This window comes from Papio anubis, chromosome 4, assembly GCF_008728515.1.
Source record: "Papio anubis isolate 15944 chromosome 4, Panubis1.0, whole genome shotgun sequence".
In the NCBI taxonomy this organism is placed as follows: Eukaryota; Metazoa; Chordata; class Mammalia; order Primates; family Cercopithecidae; genus Papio; species Papio anubis.
Window position 1 is genome coordinate 176,465,029 of NC_044979.1, and position 21,445 is coordinate 176,486,473.

Consider the following 21,445-nt stretch of genomic DNA (forward strand, 5'->3'; position numbering starts at 1 on the left):
AATATACATACAGATAGTTACATATGGAAAAAAGTATTAATATGTGTAGCGATCAGCACACATAGCCCCTCATCTTGGTTTCTAATACCAATCTCTAACAAAAGAAATCAGAATTCTTTGGATAAATATTTAATTCTAGGAGTGGAACAGAAAACACCCAAGATGAGCCTGCAATTATTGTGTTACCAGAATGTAAAGAAATGCTCAAAGAAACAATGATGGAGTCGGGCATGGTGTCACACGTCTGTAGTCCCAGCTACTAGGAAGGCTGAGGCAGGAGGATCCCTTGAATTTGAGGCTGCAGTGAGCTATGATAGCACCACTGCACTCCAGCCTGGGTGGCCCCAGCAGATATCTTGTCACTTAAAAAATAAAAATAAAGAAGAAAAGAAAAGAAGAGAACACAGAAGTCAACTGGACTAATTCCCAATGGTCAAAGCCAAAGTAATTTGAGCAAAAAATAAAGTAATATTGGATGATGACTTACATATTCACTAGTCCATACTGATATAAATAAATGATTGAACAACTAAATAAATGAAGAAGAGACAAATCTCCCATGCAGAAGTGTAAATAATGTATGTAGATACTCCATCTTTACTCCATCTTTAAGGAAGAGAAACATAACTCCCCACTTCTTTTTTTTTTTTTTTTTTTTTGAGACGGAGTCTCGCTGTGTCCCCCAGGCTGGAATCCAATGGCACGATCTCACTCACTGCAAGCTCTGCCTCCCTGGTTCACGTCATTCTCCTGTCTCAGCCTCCCGAGTAGCTGGGACTACAGGCGCCCGCCACCACGCCTGGCTAATTTTTTGTATTTTTAGTAGAGATGGAGTTTCACCGTGTTAGCCAACATGGTCTCAACCTCCTGACCTCATGATCCGTCCACCTCGGCCTCCCAAAGTGCTGGGATTACAGGCGTGAGCCACCGTGCCCAGCCACTGTGGCTATGTTAACAGAAGAAAACCAACCTTTAAGGCAAGAGCTATTACTAGAGACTAAGGGAGATCTATCAGAATGATAAAAGGATCAACTGAACCAGAAGACGTAATAATTTTAAATTTGTATGCACTTAACAACAGCTACAAAAAAACTACAGCTAAAGAAAACATTCGCAGAACTGAAAGAAGAAATAAACAAATCTACTATAAATTTGGAGAGTTCATTAAACTTACCTTGGTAACATAAAATATAGAACAGGCAGAAAAAAATAGAAAGCCTGTAGAATAATTAAATTATATGATTAATTAAATTGACCTAGAATGCTAACCTTGGCATACAAAATACATATATTTTCAAGTTCACATGGAACATTTACCAAAATAGACAGTATGGCGGGCCAGAATAGGTCTCAGGGCCAGGCATGGTGGCTCACGCCTGTAATCCCAGCACTTTGGGAGGTCAAGGCGGGTGGATGACCTGAGGTCAGGAGTTTGAGATCAGCCTGGCAAATGTGGTGAAACCCCATCTCTAGTAAAAAATAAAAAAAATCAGCCAGACGTGGTGGTGCACACCTGTAATCCCAACTACAAGGGAGGCTGAGGCAGGAGAATTGCTTGAACCAGAAGGCAGAGGTTGCAATGAGCTGAGATCATGCCACTGTACTCCAGTCTGGGCAACAGAGCAAGATTCTGTCAAACAAATAAACAACAAAAAAAAGGTCTCAGAAAATTTCAAAGAAGTGAAATTACACTGATTAAATTATTGGCCCATGAATTAAACTGGATATCAACAAGAGAAAAACAACTAGAGTATTCTCAAGGACTTGGAAGTTAAACAACATACTTCTAAATAACCCTGACTCAAATAAAAAAATCATGATGGAAATAACAAAATAAACTGAATAATTATAAAGATTTAACATTTCTAATCTCATAGCTTATGCAGCACTTAGGAGAAATTTTATAGCTTTGAATAAATATGTTTTAAAAGAAGGATGTTTGATAATTATCAAAACTTTCATCTGAACAAGTTAGAGAAAGAAAAAGAAATTAAACCCAACAAAGTCAAAAGATAGAAATAGTAATGTTAAGAGCAGAAATCAATTTAATAGAAAGCAAATACTTATAGAGAATATCAACAAAGCTAAAAGCAGATGCTTTACACTGATGATATTTATAAACCACTTGCAGAGTACTTCAGAAAAATGAAAGGATCTAAAAATTAAAAATATCAACATATTTTTAAAAACAGTAAGAATCCTGTAATTGTTGAAGGAATGAGGGTATTATTTAATATTTTATGACGATTACTTAAAAAATTAAATAAGATGTGAAAAACACACATTACTACAACTGACAAAAAAACATTGGAAAACCTGAAGATTTTTAATATTTTCTAATCAAGTTGATTCTATTAAAATTGTTTCCACCAAAAATTCCAGACCAAGATGGCTTCACTGGTGACTTCTTCAGAATATTTAAGAAATAAATAACAGCAATCTTTATGAAAAGTTTCAGAAAATAGAAGATCAGGAAACATTTCCAAATTTATAGTTTTGATTTTAGAAAAACTGTCATGGGCATTTGAAGAAAGGAAAATTTGGTGGTGTCATCTCTCTTTGATTTTTCATGTTTCTTGCCTTATGTTGATGGCAGTCTGTGGATTTGAAGAAGTGGAGACTTACTCTAGTCTTTTCAGACGGGCTTTGTCTGGGAAAGCCTTTCGTCAGTCAGACCATCCAGAAATTTGGGCAGGCTATCTGCCATGATCAGTGGGCAGACTTGCTGCTGGAGTCTTCAGACAGGCAGGCCAGGTGCCTGGGTCAGCAGTTAGGGAGGCCTGGTCCCTGGGTCTCTGGAGTCACGCCTGGAACCTAGATCTGCTGTGGCAGACCAGTTCATTGAATCCAGGGGTATGGGCCTGGAGCTGTTGTTTGCAGGGACCAGTCTGGAGCCTGGGTCCACTGGGCTGAGCTGGTTCTAGGGTAGACCTTCAACCTCAGTCTGCAGAGGCCAGCTAGGCACTGAGCTGAACCTGGTGCCTGGAGACACAGGGGCAGTCCTGGAGCCTGAGTCCATGAGGGCTAGTCCAGCGCTGGGCTCTACTGGGTCAGACTTGGATCCTGGGTCTGCTGGAGCACAGGCCTGAGAGACTGACCTGGCACTTGGCAGGCCTGGAACTGATGTTTGCAGATGGTGGCCTGGTGCCTGAGTCCAGAAGTGCTGACCTGGTGCTGGAGAGGTCCTGAAGCCTGGGGCTGTGGGGCCAACCTGGTTCTGGGCAGGCTTGGCTTTGAGGCAGGCTTGGAGGCTCAGTCTGTGCGTACCTGCTTGGAGTGTGGGGCCAAGAGGGCCATCCAGTGCTGGGTTTTACTAAGGCAGGCCCAGGGCCAGGGCAAAGTCCAGTGCTCATTTCCTTCTCCCTCCCCCGAGCAGTGAGCATTTCTCTCCATGTTGTGCTGCCTGGGGGTTAGATTACCCTTGGGTGAGCGTAACCTGAAACTTTCTTACCCTTTTCTTTTTTTTTTTTTTCCTTTTTGTGGAGAACGGGGTCTTGCTATATTACCCAGGCAGGTCTCGAACTCCTGGGCTCAAGCTATCCTCCCGCCTCTGCCTCCCTGAGAGCTGGGATTACAGGCGTGAGCCACCGCGCCCGGCTTTCTTACCCTTTTCAATGGTCTGTTATTATTTCTGTGCTACCCACACGTGCTGTGATGTCTCACCTGGTTTCGTGAGCTCTTGTCAAGGTAGTTTTGCATGAGGATAGATGTTCAAATCGAGGTTTCCGCAGGGGGACAAGCACAGAAAAGTCCTGTTCTGCCAACCTGCTGCCATCCTGCCTGTCTACATGCTATCAACAGAGGATGAGGACATGAACGAACTTAAATGTTATGTTATTTCACATAGCATTTTAAAACATCAAATACTTGAGAATAAATGATCAAAGACGTACAATAACTCGACACTGAAAACTAGAGACTGCAAACGATTTAAATAAATGAGCATATGTCTCTATTGAGATACTCAATATTGTTAAGTTCCACCAAATTTTCTCTAGCATCAATAAAATTCCAATCAAATTCTCAGCAGATATATTTGAGGAAATTAACAAGCTAAATGTAATACTTATATGGAAATTCAAAGGACCATCGATATTCATGAATCTTTGTGATCTTGTGATAAGCAAAAAAAATAAGTTAAGCATGACTCGGAAAGCACTGATTATAAAAAAAAAATTTAATCTATTGGACTCATAAACACTTAGCTGTGTCAATCAAAACATACTAACCATTAAGAGAGTTAAAGAGAAAACCCAGAGTGGGACAAGATATTTGCAATACTTGCATCAGACAAATGACTCCAGAATATTTAAAGAGATTCTGGAAATCAGTAAAAAAGAGATAAACAACCTATTTTTTATGGGCAAAACAATCAAATGGGAATTTCTCAAAAGAGGATATCCAAGACTATTATTCATATTGAAAGGTGCTTAATATAATTGTTAATCAGGGAAATACAAGTTAAAGAACATGATATCAGTGCACGCCCACCAGAAAGGAATACATCTGTAGAATTTCTAAATGAATCTTATCCCTTAGCTCAACTTGTTGCAGCATCCCAGGCAAATCTTAAGGAGGGCTCCATTAATCCTCATGTTGCAAAATGATTTTTTTTTATTTTGGAATTTAATTATATAAACAGAAAAATATAAATATTAGAACTTTTCTTAAACTCAAAACCGTATTTCCCTCAAGTGATACAGGAGTGACATCTCCTACATTTTAAATAGCAACACTGCATTTTCTGGTAGTACTAACATGGGATAAAACTTGATTTCTTTTTTCATTATTATACTTTAAGTTCTAGGGTACATGTGCACAATGTGCAGGTTTGTTATGTATGTATACATGTGCCATGTTGGTGTGCTAAACCCATTAACTCATCATTTACATTAGGTATATCTCCTAATGCTATCCCTCCCCCCTCCCCCCACTCCACGACAGGCCCTGGTGTGTGATGTTCCCCTTCCTGTGTCCAAGTGATCTCATTGTTCAATTCCCACCTGTGAGTGAGAACATGTGGTGTTTGGTTTTCTGTCCTTGTGATAGTTTGCTCAGAACGATGGTTTCCAGATGCATCCATGTCCCTATAAAGGACACGAACTCATCCTTTTTTATGGCTGCATAGTGTACCATGGTGTATATGTGCCACATTTTCTTAATCCAGTCTATCATTGATGGACATTTGGGTTGGTTCCAAGTCTTTGCTATTGTGAATAGTGCCACAATAAACATATGTGTGCATGTGTCTTTATAGCAGCATGATTTACAATCCTTTGGGGATACGCCCAGTAATGGGATGGTTGGATCAAATGGTATTTCTAGTTCTAGATCCTTGAGGAATTTCCACACTGTCTTCCATAATGGTTGAACTAGTTTACAGTCCCACCAACAGTGTAAAAGCGTTCTTATTTCTCCACATCCTCTCCAGCACCTGTTGTTTCCTGACTTTTTAATGATTGCCATTCTAACTGGTGTGGTTTTGATTTGCATTTCTCTGATGGCCAGTGATGATGAGCATTTTTTCATGTGTCTGTTGCCTGCATAAATGTCTTCTTTTGAGAAGTGTCTGTTCTCATCCTTTGCCCACTTTTTGATGGGGTTGATTTTTCTTGTAAATTTGTTTAAGTTCTTTGTAGATTCTGGATATCAGCCCTTTGTCAGATGGGTAGATTGTAAAAATTTTCTCCCATTCTGTAGGTTGCCTGTTCACTTTGATGGTAGTTTCTTTTGCTGTGCAGAAGCTCCTTAGTTTAATTAGATCCCATTTGTCAATTTTGGCTTTTGTTACCATTGCTTTTGGTGTTTTAGTCATGAAATCCTTGCCCATGCCTATGGCCTGAATGATATTGCCTAGGTTTTCTTCTAGGGTTTTTATGGTTTTAGGTCTAACATTTAAGTCTTTAATCCATCTTGAATTAATTTCTGTATAAGGTGTAAGGAAGGGATCTAGTTTCAGCTTTCTACATATGGCTAGCCAGTTTTCCCAGCACCATTTATTAAATAGGGAATCCTTTCCCCATTTCTTGTTTTTGTCAAGTTTTAACCATCTGATCTTTGGGATAAAACTTGATTCCTAGATCTCAAATTACAGCTTTAAAATTCTCTTTCTAATGCATGCTGATCTTTCTTTTCTGAGATTTTCTTTCCCACAATCTTTCTCATTGTATTTTTTTTCCCTCAAATCAAGCCCAGTGCTGGTAAATTAGTGAGATGTGTGTCTCTTGGTGCTGAGCAAACTGGAGAGAGGCTTGTCTTTATCTTCCTTCTCCAGGTCACCATTTCAGAATCTCATTGTCTTCTAAACTCGATGCTGAAATTAACTTCTTTAATTTATTGCTTTTATTAGGTAGAGATTGTATATTTTCTTACTTAAAATTTTTAAAAGATTAGAAGATTTTACATACTTTCCTAACAGATAAAGTTGCTTTTCATTTACATGACCTTTAATTAAATTGCTGTGCATCAGTGTTACTTGGCAGAAAACTTTTTCTATCTTTGATTAAAAGACAAACTAAATGATCATCCTTAGTTCTGGAGCAACAGGAAGAAATATCCTGGACATTATTTGGGGAGGGGGATGCAGACTAAGTTGCCCCAGGCCCCTCACTGCACTCGGCTCAGTTCTCCATGTCTGTAAGCTGCTCTCTCGACATCGTCTGTCCTCACCTTAGGAAAGGGAAAGTACTACCTCCACACACACACATACACAAAAACACACACCACACACACCATGCAAACACATACTATATACCATACACACCACACACACACACAAACACCACATACCACACACACACCACAAAAACACATACCACATACCACATACACACAAGTACATACACACACCACATAACACACACACCACACAAACACACACACACACCCCACATACCACACACACACCACACAAACGCACACCACACATGCACACAAACATCACATACCATACATAGACATACACACACAAAGACACACACTCACCACCACATACTCCCCCCACACTAAATACCACACACACCACACACACCACACAAACACACATACAAATACCACATACCACACACACGCCACAAAAACACATATCACATACACACAAGCACACACACCACATAACACACACACCACACACACACCACACACGCACACAAACATCACATACCACACACACAGACATACACACACGAAGACACACACACACACCACCACATACCCCCCCCACACTACATACCACACACACCACACAAACACATACAAATACCACATACCACACACACACCACAAAACACATATCACATACACACAAGCACACACACATACACACCCCACCAGAACACACACCCAGACACCACATACCACACACACACCACATGCCACATACACCATACACACACCACACAAATGCACACACCCTACACACATCACTCATACACCAGACACACACACACCACCACATGACTCCCATACATTACATACCACACACACACCACATACCATACACACACACCACACATACCCCAAACACAAACACACACTACATACCACACACATCACACAGCACACCATACAAACACATACTATACTACATACCATACAAATCTCACACACACACACACCCCACACAAACACACACCATATACCACACACACATACAAACACACACATATACACATACACACAAACTCACAGCATATATTATACACACCACACATGCACTGTACAAACACACACACCACAAACACACACACCATACACACACCACACATAACACATACAAACACACACCATAGAAACACATACACCACACACATAAACACACACTATGTACCACACTACATACACATCACACACCCCCACACTCAGACACACACACCACATACAATGACACACACCACACACAACCCATGTACCACACTACATACACATCACACACACACTCCTCACACAGAAACTCACACACCACATGCCACATACACCATACACACACCACACAAATGCACACACCCTACACACATCACTCATACACCAGACACACACCACATACCACACATACATCACACACACACACCACTGCCCACACACAAACACACACACAAGACTTACCACATACCACACATACTCACACCACATACACACAAGCACACACATCAAACCCACACAAAAACCTACACCACATGCACCATATATCACACACACCATACAAATACACACACTACACACAAACCTACACTCACACTGCACACACACATGCATACATGCACGCACACTCACACTGCACACACACACATTCATTAGAATGAAAAGAGAAAAGTTATCCCATTACCTTGGTGCTTCCCCTCAAGCATCTTTATTTTCCTGTTCCCTTTACAATTTGAAGACGACCCTAACACAGGCTGAGGGGGTGATCCTGAGGTGACAGGATCCTGTAGAAGGTCATCAGTCCTGCAGCAATCCTGCAGCAGCATCTCCAGAAGTGTGGGGGTACTGTTGGCCCAATTGACAATACAGTGGCAGAGGCAAGCTTGAAAGATCCCTCCCTGAGAAGAGTGGAACAGAAACCACTGCTCCACAGCCCTGAAGAAAAGCTGGGGCAGGTGCCGAGTGAACAAGGGCTACCGGCTCTGGATTCACCACTTGGGAGTTGGAGCCACTTTCCAGCAACGGATCCTCTCCAAGTCTCCATTTCTTCCTCAGTAAAATGACACATGGGTTAAATGAGAGAGAAGGTGGGGACGTGGCCTGTAGGCTATAAATCCATACAAAGGACTGTCTGCCGTTTGTATCAGCGACCACACCAAGAATGAGAGATGAGAGGAGGGGATTTTCTAATATATAATAGCGAACAGGAAGCTACGGAGCTGGAGAAGAGCTGGCGCTGGAGGGACGAAAGCTTGAGGTGACTTCTGAGGAGCTGGCTTTCCAGAACTCTAACAAGACAGTGGCTTGAAGGCCTCAAGTTGCTCTAAACCTTGCTTGGCCCTTTGAATGCCAGAATGCTCCTGAGGATGAAGCATCCATAGGTCAGGAAACTGGCTTCTGCTTTCTGTCTCCAAGGGGTCTGGCCAGCCAAGGCTGGAGGCCACAGGATTGCTATCGCAGAACAGCAGGAAACACCTCGACAGGCAGGACTGGGTTTCTTTGAAGCCTCCGTTGCTTTTTTAGGAAGAACTTAAGTTATTCCATCCCAGCTCTGTCAGGGTCTCAAGGGTCTCCTTTTCTAGGTAAAAGCATGTTTCCCTGCTTGTTAGAGACCATCCATCCTGGCAACATCCCCTAAATATTCATGTAGTACATCCCCTAGGGGCAGTTTTATGGGAAAAGTATGTGTTAGCAAAAAAAAAAAAAAAAAAATCTAAAAGAGTTTCAAATTACGGAACATTGTACAAAATGCATGTGCTTATCAGGAGATGCAGCCTTTCCAGGTATCCCTGAAGAAACTAATTTTTTTCTGAAAAGAGCTCGATTGGGAAAATCCTCCAATTTCTGCTTTCCTGGAGGAACTGACCAAGGGTGTGACGATGCTTTGTCTTCTCTGCCTTCAGGCCTTCATCAGCAGAAAGAGTCTGCCCATGGAAACGCACATTAAGTAGAAACATTTACTTTGTATTTCATATTGGTGTTATTTTACACAGATATATCAGGACCCAGATTGCAATGGTTGAAGGAAAAAACTCATATATTTTGTGAATGTGGTAGAACAGCGAGTGATATTTTTATCTATTTTTCCAAATTCTGTAACATATTGTCTTTACAGTTCAAAAGAAATATTATGATCACGCATGTTTAGTTTAGAGAATCTGAACGTGCAATGCATTCAGTTCAGAGGACTGATCGTCTAGCTTGTCACACTTTCTCTGCATTATTTTGGGAACTGTGGTCCTGGCAGCCTCTTCTAGCTGATGCTGTAGCAGTCTAGGGGACAAGAACAATATCATCACAAATAGGAAAACATGGGGTTTGATTTGAAGAGGCTTCCCATGAATATGACTAAGACTTACATTGCTGAGCAGAAAATCATACAAGGTTAAGTTTCTTATAGAATTGATGTCAAAACTCACAGTGAGCCAAACACCTAAACATAGTTGACCATTGAACAACATGGCAGTTAGGGGTGGCAACTCACCATGCAGTCAAAAATCTGTGTATAACTTTTGATTCCCCAAAACTTAACTACTCATAGCATACTATTGGCCAGAAACCTTGCTGATAACACACACAGTTGGTTAACAAATATTTTGTATGTTAAATGTATTATATACTCTGTTCTTACAATAAAAAAAAAAGTTACTAAGAAAATCATAAGGAAGAGAAATATATTTGCTATTCACGAAGTGGAGGTGGAGAGTAGGCTGAGGAGAAGGAGGAAGAGGAGGGGTTGGCCTTGCTGTCTCAGAGGGGACAGAGATGGAGGTGGAGGAGGTGGAAAAGGGGGACAGAGGAGGCAGGCACACTTCGTGTAAACTTCATTGAAAAAATCTCCGTCTGGGCACAGTGGCTCACTCTGGTAATCCCAGCACTTTGGGAGGCCAAGGTGGGCGGATCACAAGGTCAGGAGATCAAGACCATCCTGGCCAACATGGTGAAACCCCATCTCTACTAAAATACAAAAATTTAGCCAGGCGTGGTGGTGTGTGCTTGTTGTCTCAGCTACTCAGAAGGCTAAGGCAGGGGAATCGCTTGAACCCGGGAAGCAGAGGTTGCAGTGAGCTGAGATCCTGCCACTGCACTCAATGCTGGTGACAGAGCAAGACTCCATCTCAACGAAAAAAAAAAAAGGAAAAAGAAAAGAAAAAATCTGCATATAAGTGGACTTAACATAGTTCAAATCCTTGTTGTTCAAGGGTCAACTGTACAGCATTTTGCATTTTTAAAGGCAGAAACTAAGATCTACTGATAATCTACTCTGTCAGACACATGTTTTATTGTCTTTTAAAATATTCACAACAACTCTCCATCACCCTTACATGACTTATAAGGCTCAAAAGAGGGAGGTGACTAATAAGTGGTAGGATGCAGAGTATAGAAGCTGCATATCTGTGATATTACACCTGCTATTTGAAGAATACTAAGAAATTATTTCCAAAACTCTTCTTGCCATTTGTATATCTTCTTTGGTGAGGTCTCTTCAGATCTTCTGCTCTTTTTTTTTTCTTTCTTTCTTTCTTTGAGACAAAGTCTCACTCTTGTCCCCCAGGCTGCAGTGCAATGGCATGATCTCGACTCACTGCAAACTCTGCCTCCCGGGATCAAGCGATGCTCTTGCCTGAGCCTCCTGAGTAGCTACGATTATAGGCGCCTGCCACCACGTCTAGCTAATTTTTGTATTTTTTAGTAGAGATGGGGTTTCACCATATTGGCCAGGCTGGTCTCGAACTTCTGATCTCAGATGATCCACCCGCCTCAGTCTCCCAAAGTGCTGGGATTACAGAGGTGAGCCACCACGTCCGGCCCTTTTGCTCATTTTTTAATTGAGTAGTTTGTTTCCCAATTGTTGAATTTAAAGAGTACTTTGTATACTTTGGATTCAAGTGCTTTGGCAGATAATGTGCTTCGCAAATATTTTTTTCCCAGTGTGTGTCTTCTCTTTTTTTATTTATTATTTTATATTTTGAGACAGAGTTTTGCTCTTGTTGCCCAGGCTGGAGTGCAATGGCATGATCTTGGCTCACTGCAATCTCTGCTTCCCGGGTTGAAGTGATCCTCCTGCCTCAGCCTACCAAGTAGCTGGGATTACAGGTGCCTACCACCACACCTGGCTAATTTTTTGTATTTTTAGTAGAGACGAGGTTTCACCATGTTGGCCAGGCTGCTCTCCAACTCAGGTGATCCATCTGCCTCAGCCTCCCAAAGTGCTGGGATTACAGGCGTGAGCCACTGCGCCTGGCCTGTGTCTTCTTTCATTCTATTGCTAGTGTTTATAGATCAAGGTGGGAAGAATTAACATTTTAAGAATATTAAGCCTTCCAGTGCAAGGACATGCAATCCAGTTCACTTTATTTGATCTTTTCATAAAAGATTGTCTCTTTCCACATACAGATATTGTAATACTTTGTTAAGTTTATGCCACAGAATTCCAAGTTTTTCTTTTATATCTTTCTTTCTTGCTCTTCTATTTTTTCCTTTTGTGTGTGTGTGCTATTCTGTGCTAGTTTCCTAGGGCTGCTCTAACAAGGTACCACAAACTTGGTGGCTTAAACAGAAATTTATTGTCTTACAGTCCTGGAGGCCAGAAACCCAAAATCCAGGTGCTAGCAGGGTTGATTTCTTCTGAGGGCTGTGAGAGAAGGCTCTGTCTCATGCCTGTTTTACAGTTGCTGGCAGCTGCAGGTGTTCCCTGCCTTGTAGATTGCCTTCTCCTTGTGTTTTCACATCTTCTCTCTGTGCCTGCCTCTGTCTCTACACACGCTGTTCTTTCTAATAGGACACCAGTCACATTGGATTAAGGGCCTAGCTTGTCATGTATAACCTCATTTTAGCTAATCATATCTGTAATGACCCTATTTCCAAACAAGGTCATATTATGAAGTACTGGGGGATTAGAACATCAATATACTTTTTTGGAAGCAGGGGAACACAATTCAATATATAATGTAAATGACATTTTTCGTATTGTAAATATCAAGTGTTCATTGCTGATATAGACACAAGCAACTGAATGTTATATGTTTACTTTGTGTCCTATGGTTTACAGTATTATTAGCTCCAGGACTTTTTTGTCAATTCTTTGGGATTTTCTACATAGACAATCATGTCATCTATAAATAAAGACAGTGTTATTTCTCCTTCCCCAATGCATAACTTCTATTTCCTTTTTTCTAGCACTAGCTACAACTTCTAGTACAATGAAGAAGTGGTGAGGAAGGACTTTATTGCCATGTTCCTGATATTAGGGGTTAAGGGTTCAGTTTCTTATTATTAACTGAGATGTTAGCTGTAGGGTTTTTTTTTTAATGTTTTATTATCAAGTTAAGGAAGCCTCTCCTGTTTCTCCTTGTGTAGGTTTTAGTAAATTATGTCTTTCAAAAAATTGGTCCATTTCTTCTAAGTGATCAAATGTAGGGGCTAGAGTTGTTCATAGTATTCCTTTTAATGTCCATAGATCAATAGTAATGATCCTTCTTTTATTTCTGGTATTGGTATTTTTTGTCTTTTCTTGGTTTTCATGGCTAGAGGTTTATCAATTTATTGATCTTTTCAAAGAAATAGCTTTTAATTTTATTGATTTTTCTCTACCATTTTTGCATTCAAAACATCCTTGTTTGCTCTAATATTTTTTCTTCTGCTTGTTTTAGGATTAAATTACCCTTCTTTCTCTAGTTTTCTAAGATGAAAACCTAGGTTATTGATTCTAGATCTTTATGCCTTTCTTACATATATATATTTAATGCTATGAATTTCTCTCAAAGCACTGCTTTTGCTGCATTCAACTAATTTTGATTAATAGTATTTTATTTTCATTTAGATCAAAATATTTAATTTCTATGAGACTTTTTCTTTGACCAATGTACAATTTTGGCTTTTGTTGCTCAATTTCCAAATATTTAGGGATTTTCCAGCTCTCTTTCTGTTATTGATTTCTAGTTTCATTCCAATGTAGTTTGAAAACATACTCCAAAAGTTTTCTATTCTTTTAAAATTTAAGAAGAGTTTTATGGCCCTGAGTGTAGTCTGCCGTGGTAAAGATGAATTTAGGAAGAATATGTACTCTGCTTTTTTTGGGTGGAGTATTCTATACATGTCAAATAAATAAAGCTAATTATAAAGCTGTTCAGATCATCTATATCCTCACATATCTTCTCTGCCTGCTTAATCTACCAAGTACTGACAAAGGAATATTGAAGCCTCCAACTACATAATCAATGTGTCTTTTTCTCCTTTCAATTCTATCAGTTTTGGCTACACATTCTTTGATGCTCTGTTGCGAGATTTATAGATATGAAGGATTTTCATGTTTTCGGGTTTTATTTGCAGAATTAACCCATTTATCATTAAGTGATACTCCTCCTTATCTCTGATAATTTTCCATATTTTGAAATTTACTTTGCCTGAAACTAATATATCTACTTTAGCTTTCTTTTGTTAGAATAATATATCTTGTTTCAGCTCTTTAACTTACCCGAGTGCTTAAATTTAGAGACTTGTGTCTTATTTTTAATCCACCCTGACAATCTCTGTCCTTTAATTATATGTAGACTATTCATATTAAAGTGACTATCGATATGGTTGGATTAATATCTACCATGTTTGTAGCTGTTTTCTACTTGTTGCACTTTTTGTGTCTATCTCATCTCCTTTTCTGCCTACATTAGTTTTAGTTGACCATTTTATGTAAATTACTTTTTCTCCTCTCTTAGCATATCAATTATCCTTATTTATTTATTTATTTATTTATTTATTTATTTATTTATTTATTTTGAGACAGTCTCACTATTTCGCCCAGGCTGGAGTGCAATTGTGCGATCTTGGCCCACTGTAGCCTCTGCCTCCGGAGCCCCCAGATTGGGATAAGGCTCCGACTAAGCATTTCCCCTTGCTGGTGGAGCCTTAGTTATGGAAAATACCCTGGATATATCTCAGAATGGTTACATTTCCCCTCCCTTTGCCAAAGACAACAAGGAGATTTTCCTTGGCTCTTCGATGTGAGAACCTGGTAGCATTCCTAGAAGAAAAGCCTACAAAAATATGGAGCCCCCTAAGACTGCAGTCCTAGGAATTTCCCACCCTCACCCCAGTCCATACTCAGCTTCCAGCAATCCAACAACATTACCAGTTACATGCTCCTACTTCACGGCGCCAGTGACGTCTGGTCCAGATAAGCAGATCTGGGTGGCTGCAACCTTCTAGCGCTCTGATGGATTGAAAAGAGGTTTTTGAGTTTTAGCTTTTTTAGCTCTTTTCTTGTTGGAAGGATGGGAGTAATGACTTTCAAACTCTTTACATTTTGAAGCTGAACTAGAAATCCTGGATATATTTTTTAAGGTTAAAAAAAACAGGCTTCCAGTCATGCTGGATATGGAGGTGAGAAAAAAGAAATTGATTGGAAGTTTTTAGTTATAATGATCAAAAGTTGCATTCACTGTACACAATGTTTGTGGTCTATGAGCATTACCTGGTGTTGGAAAAACAGTCCATTACATGTTATGCCTCAGCTTGCTTCTGAATTCAGAGGCCCTGAGCAGTTAAGCTGGTATTATTTCCATTACGAGGTGGCACAGCAAACACTGTGTGCTTCTGGGTTCAGAATTACTTTGCCCTTCAGAGTTACCCAAGGGAAATCTTGAGAAAAATACCTTCTAAATGGGTAATTTTAACAGCGCTGTGTTATAAATATATCCTTGGCTCCAAGTCAGGCACTCTGCAGCTTTTAGCAGCTACTGGGTCTGAGATGCTCTCTCTGCTGTTTGAAGCTTACTGTCTCCGTGTTATGGACAACAGCCTGCAGCCCCAGGGATGCCAAGGTCCTGGCAAACTTTGGGAATGAACATTTAGTGGAGGAGGCTTACACCCAACCCTATTAGGAGCTGCTTGCCCACTTATGGGGCAACGGCACAAACAGGTCTGGATTTTAATCCAGGCTCTGGACTAAGATATAACTCCTTCGCCTGTGTTTTGGATCTGTAACGGGGGCATAGTCATAATTGTGTCGTGTGTGTATGTGTGTGTGTGTGTGTGTGTGAGAGAGACAGGGTCTCACTGTTGCCCAGGTTGGAGTGCAACCTCTGCTTCCGAGGCTCAGCCTCCTGAGTAGCAGGGACTACAGGCACGTGCCACCAATGCCCCGTTAATTTTTGTGTTTTTTGTAGAGACGGGGTTTCGTCATGTTGCCCAGGCTGGTCTCGAACTCCTGATCTCAAAGCAATCTGCCCACCTCAGTCTCCCAACGTGCTGGGATTACAGGCGTGAGCCACCACATCTGGCCAAAATTGTGTCTTAATGATCATGAAATTTAACCCTGATGCATGTAATATAAGTGCCCAATCAATACAAACTTGTCATTTGGGTTGCTCACTGCTGCCAGCTTCATGGTTTTATAAAAGTTCTTTTATGGTGCTCCTGAGAGGGCGTGGGCTGGGAAAGGTAGAAGAGGTGACAGTGTGAAGCTGTTCCTTGGGGACTTCTGGGTCCACCCACGAGTGGATGCCCTGCAGAAACTGAGAAGGGGATGGGTGAGAGGACAAGTGGCCTCACAGAATCCAGGGTCCCTGTAGCACCCTAAACACCAAATGAACAATGAAGGCCCAAGCAGGAGATGCTGGCTGGCATCCTGACTGCGTGCTTCTGGCGCGCCCATTAAGAGAGAGGAGAGCAGAGGATCGTGCAAAGACACCTTTTTATCCCTGGGGGAACCATGCATTCACTGAGAAATGAGAGTTGTTCTTCCAGAATTCTGTCCTTCTGACAGGTAACGTAACCGTCATGTGAGTGACAGATTTCATTTTTGCAGATGTAACACCACATAGGAGCCCACATGGTGTTATAGTGCAGATACCTATCATGTGCATATCGGGAGTTTGTGAAGCATATACACTGGGCATGGCTGAAATCCAGAGTTCAGTGAAAGAAAATAAAAAGGGAGAGGGCAGGAAGTTAATGGAAAATGTATAATGTGAATATTGACCCAACAGACCTCTAAAAATATAAGCTCCATTTCTTACCAAGAATTCTCTTTGCTCTTTGGAGATGGCATGGCAACGACATCTCATGCTCACATGAGCGGCCCCACTGTTCTGTGAGCTTTGGTGTTGTAATTCCTTACTGCTTGCACCACTGCTATGAAGAGGCCCTTTACTGTCCACATTCTGTATAAAAGGAAACAGATCCCGAGAGGTCAGGGTCACCCAGCAAGCAAGTACAGAGAAAAGATTCCGCCGTCTGGCCTCTGGGTGGGAGCTCTTCACCTCCACGCTACAGGCCGCCATGTGGTCTGGCATTGGCCTGGGTGTCAGGCAGCGCCCTGTGCAATCTCTGGCCCTGCCAGAGCCAGTTATGTAAATTCTTAGAGACTCAGTTTGCTCATCTGTCACATGTGGAAAGAGGTAGCATTCATCTCCTAGGATTGCTGTGAGAGTCAAAACTGAAATATTCAGCAGAGCTGGCCCTTAGGAAATGGCTAACAAGTGGTACTTCTTCTTACAAGAAGTGAGAGCCTGAGTTGTATGTTCAAAACTGTCATCACTCTTGCTCTTCGTGAGTGCAGTCAGGACAAACACAGCCAGGGCATCAGTGGTGCATGTGGAGCCTATTAGAAATAAACAAGAGGCATAAAGCTGGTAACAGAGGCGCACCTCTTTCTGCCTGAGCAGGGCAGGTCTTCATGGTTCTCATCAACCCAAGGCTCTGGCTCCCCACCTTTCAAAGCTGTCACCCAAGTTTACGAAGCTCTTTTTATTTTCACCTATGCCATCAATGAATCATCCCCAGCTTTTCTCAAGAAATCTGCCACTGGGTGCGACGTTGCTATGAGACTCTCAAGTAGACACACAAATGGGGCCACCAAGCTGAGTGGCAGGCTTGGGATGATTAAAACCACTGTCTCCCTGAGTGTTTTAAAAAGAGCAAATTGTAAAAACTCACCACCTTCCTCACACCAAGCCTAGAAATTACATCAAGAGCTGATCAGGGGATGGATTCTCAGGACCTACAGGAAAATTTAGAAAATCTCAAGGAAAAAGCTCATCATGCTGGGCTAAAAACATAGAAAATAGCCCCATTAAAGTTTTTTTTTGAGAGCATGACAAGGAATTAATGAGTCAACCAAGGGTGTCTTGCAGATGTGTTCAAAACACAAGCCAGTACCAGGAAATACTAGGTGGGAGCCATGTAGCCTGAGACTCTTCAGATCACGTAAGAGAAGTGCTAGCTTATTGCCAGTTGATCTCTGATGACAGCCAAGCCCTGCATGATAAGTCACAGATATCCCCATGAGAGACGCAAAAGCTTTTTTAAAAAATCTTTAATTTAAAAAATGTAATCCATATATCCCTTATTATAAGAAAAATAAGGTTTTTTTTTAAAAAAAATATGAGCGTCCTAAGTTTTTAATGAGTTCCAAGGGTTTTGTTTGTTTGGTTGGTTGGTTTTTGTTTCTGTTTTTTCCTAAGAGCCAGTAAGACCAGGGTGTGATTAGAACTGGCAGGTGTGCAGCTCTTCCAAGACGTGACTTCTGCTGGAAAGCCGGTACTGCTCCGGATGGCAGAGCCAGGAACAGGAAGAAAGTGGACAGTGTGATGAAGGCATCCCCCAAATCTTTAAAGACACAGCACAAAAGTCTGCCCCATAATTATTTCTGCCTGCTTCCAGGGTATAGGAAAATCATGTCTCAATATCTGGAAGACAGCTGGCCTAAACGCTATTTTATAAATAAATACATATATTTAAAATTATATGTATGTGTGCACACATATGTGCATGTACGTGTATGTGCATGCATGTACGTGGATGGATGGATGGATGGATGGATGGATTCATGGATAGATGGTTAGATATAAACCATAAAGCTGGCATTTTTAGAAGCTGGGAATACAAGAGCCAGGTATGCTGGATCTAAAGGCAAAAACCACGAGAGAAAACTTAGATTTAATCAAAGCCAAGGTTCACAGAGGATCTGGTAAAGAATGGTCCCAGAAACCTGAGAAGCACCCTTATACAGCCGACTCAAAACAGGGGTGTGGCCCCAGAGCTACAGAGAACACCGGAGAAGCCAGATTCTGGGGTCTCAAACTCAAATGCCTGCAGGGTCGGGGCGGACTCTGAACTGGAAGGGAGACGCCTCACAGCTCCGGGATGGCCATTGCTCCATCCAGAGGACAGATCTTCCCATCTTTAAAGGAAAGAAAGGAAGGTAGCTTTTACAATCTATCCGTTTTTAAATGTTGGCTGAATTTGTAAAAGGGAAGGGGACACACAAAACTCTTATGCAATTCATACCCATTTCCACAGCAGGTATTAACTGCGCTCCTCATGGTGTCGCTGGAACCCGGCAGGCACCTGAAGCTGACCGCAGAGCCCCTGGTCTGGTGGAGGTAAAGAAAGTCGTTGCTTCCATAACATGTGGGTGCTGGCCAGGCGTGCAGGGCGGGGACCCCGGCAGGGATGAAGGAAGGCAGGCCTCCCCAAGGACATGCGGGGACCAGCGGGGCAGGGCTGGGAGAACTGAGGCCACCCCGTGGCCACTGAGGAGGATCTGGGGGCTTGGGAACTGAGGGAGCCTCTGAGCTGAGATGGGATCCTTTCCCACCCCAAATCACGCCTCCCTAAACTTCTTAGACACAGGCAGTCCTGCTTCCGGGGAGATCCCCAGGTCCTTTTGTTCACATGCTGGACCCATCTGTCTCTCTTTTCACTTGTCATTTTTGTAAGACATCAGAGCTTTATTTGTCCTTTTCATTCAAACACATTTTCCAAAACTATCACTTATTTTTAAATTTTGTTCCTGGCTTCTTTCTGCAATGAATGTTCATATAGACTGTGATGTGCGTTTCTATCACCCCATAACTTTTCAGTTTTCTTTGTTAACAATGTCTCCTCACCCTTAAAATTGCTTTTACAATTTTTAGTGATTTTTTAAGCATATGTCCTTAATCCAACCGCAATTTATTTTTGGATTCGGTCTGACATAGTGGTCCAACGTTATATTTTTCCAGATGGACAACCGGCAAGTTGTGCCAGCATCACTTTTCAGACAAGCCAACTTTTCTAAATAAAATGTCGATTCTACTTTTATCATGAATTTAATTTTCTTATGTATTAGAACCTATTTCTGGATCCTCTATTCTATTAATTAATTCATATGTTCCTATACTAAAACAATATTGGTTTGATTACTTTCAGTGTGTAGTGTAAATTTTCTTCACTAATGTTCGCATTGTTTTCCAGGAAATTTTCAGGCTTCCTCCCTCCCCCTGCAATATGATCATTTAATTCTACTCCAAAAGAAATCCTGTTGGGATTGCAATTTGGACACACGTGATCTTTTTACGACATCATGCGTTCCCGCCCAAGAACACACTTGCTCATTGCATCTACTCAAGGCTCATTCACCAGAGTCCTGACAGTGCTGAGGCCTGCACCTGCAGAGCCCCGGAGCCCTCCACCCCCGGGAGGGAACCGAGTCCCAGTGGGGGGCGAGGAGAGCCGGTGCAGCCCTTCCTTTCACAACCCCTGCAGCTTGCCTGGCCTGAGAGGGGGTCATCGGATGCACTGTGCTAATTGCTCACCAGGTCCAGGCGCCAGATCCCGTGGATGACTGCGAAGAGAGGCACGGAGCACCTCCGAAGCCCAGGAGCATCCCAGTCCACCCGCTCACCATGACCACCACCCTCACGCTCACACACACTCACAGCCTCACACAGTCAGTTACACACTCTCACACACACATTCTCACTCACATGCCCTCACACACAAACAGCCTCACACACACATATGCTCACACATTTACTCATATACATACACTCACACACATACTTTCATACACACTCTCAGACCCAGTACACTCACACACCCACACACATTCACACAAAGACATTCACACATACCATATACACAATCACACCCCCACACACACTCAGGCAAATGCACACATACACATTCACATAGCCCCACACTCACGCACATAAACACACACTCGCACTCACACGCATACATACACACTGACTGAATCTTGGAATTCAAAACTCAGACACCAGTCCCTTTTCCTTAAAGCCATTATCCCTAGAGAAATGAAACGTTCTCAGAATGAATAGCATTTCCCAGCACATTGTAAATTCCCTCAATGTGAGTGACTTCATCAGGCCCCATTGTGAGAGGAGCTTGCTAGAGAGATAGAAAGGGTCATGGGAAGTGGAGGCAGGACCTGGAGTCCCTGTGGGAAGTTCTGAAAGCGGATGTCTAGGCAAAAAGAAATGAGGAGATGAAGGTCTGTGGCATTGAGAATAAATCGAGTCAATCTCCTGATTTGGTGGCCTCTACCCTGTCCGCTGGATGCTTGCCCATGTTTACTGTAATCGTTCTTTCATAACAGAAGGCAACGTGCTTTTCCTTAAAAGGCCAGATAAGTAGATATTTTAGGCTCTCAGGGCCAAGAGGGAATATGGAGGACTGTGCATAGTGACATATACAACCATTTCAAATTTCACCAAAGGCAAAAACCATTCTCAGCTTGCGGGCTGCAAGAAAACAGGCAGCTGGCCAAACTTGGCCCATAGCCTGTAGTTTGATGATCCTTGCTCTAGAACCTCCCCCAAATATTGTTTATGGAATTTCAGAAACCAGTGCTGCCGTCCCACTAAAATGTTGATAAGCATCTGTGCACATAAAAACTTGATTTCTGTAAACAGTTCCATACACACTACACATCGGCATTATACATTGAAAAAGACAGCCTGAACCCGATCATATTGACCCAGAATGGCCAAGTCATATAGTCCAGTAAAACTACTAGACTTAA

At 41.9% G+C, this 21,445-nt stretch overlaps 2 long non-coding RNA genes across 2 annotated transcripts; one reads left to right on the top strand and one right to left on the bottom strand.

Annotated features, from left to right (window-relative positions):
* Positions 1 to 1,598: 1,598 nt before the first annotated feature.
* Positions 1,599 to 19,648, bottom strand: LOC110742762. The gene is made up of 4 exons (XR_002520802.2): positions 18,928 to 19,648; positions 16,656 to 18,820; positions 14,768 to 14,848; positions 1,599 to 3,791 (listed from the first exon to the last, which is right to left on the bottom strand). It is a non-coding gene; the product is annotated as an uncharacterized LOC110742762 (long non-coding RNA).
* Positions 18,758 to 19,722, top strand: LOC103882583. The gene is made up of 3 exons (XR_644461.2): positions 18,758 to 18,841; positions 18,940 to 19,022; positions 19,644 to 19,722. It is a non-coding gene; the product is annotated as an uncharacterized LOC103882583 (long non-coding RNA).
* The last annotated feature ends 1,723 nt before the right edge of the window (positions 19,723 to 21,445 follow it).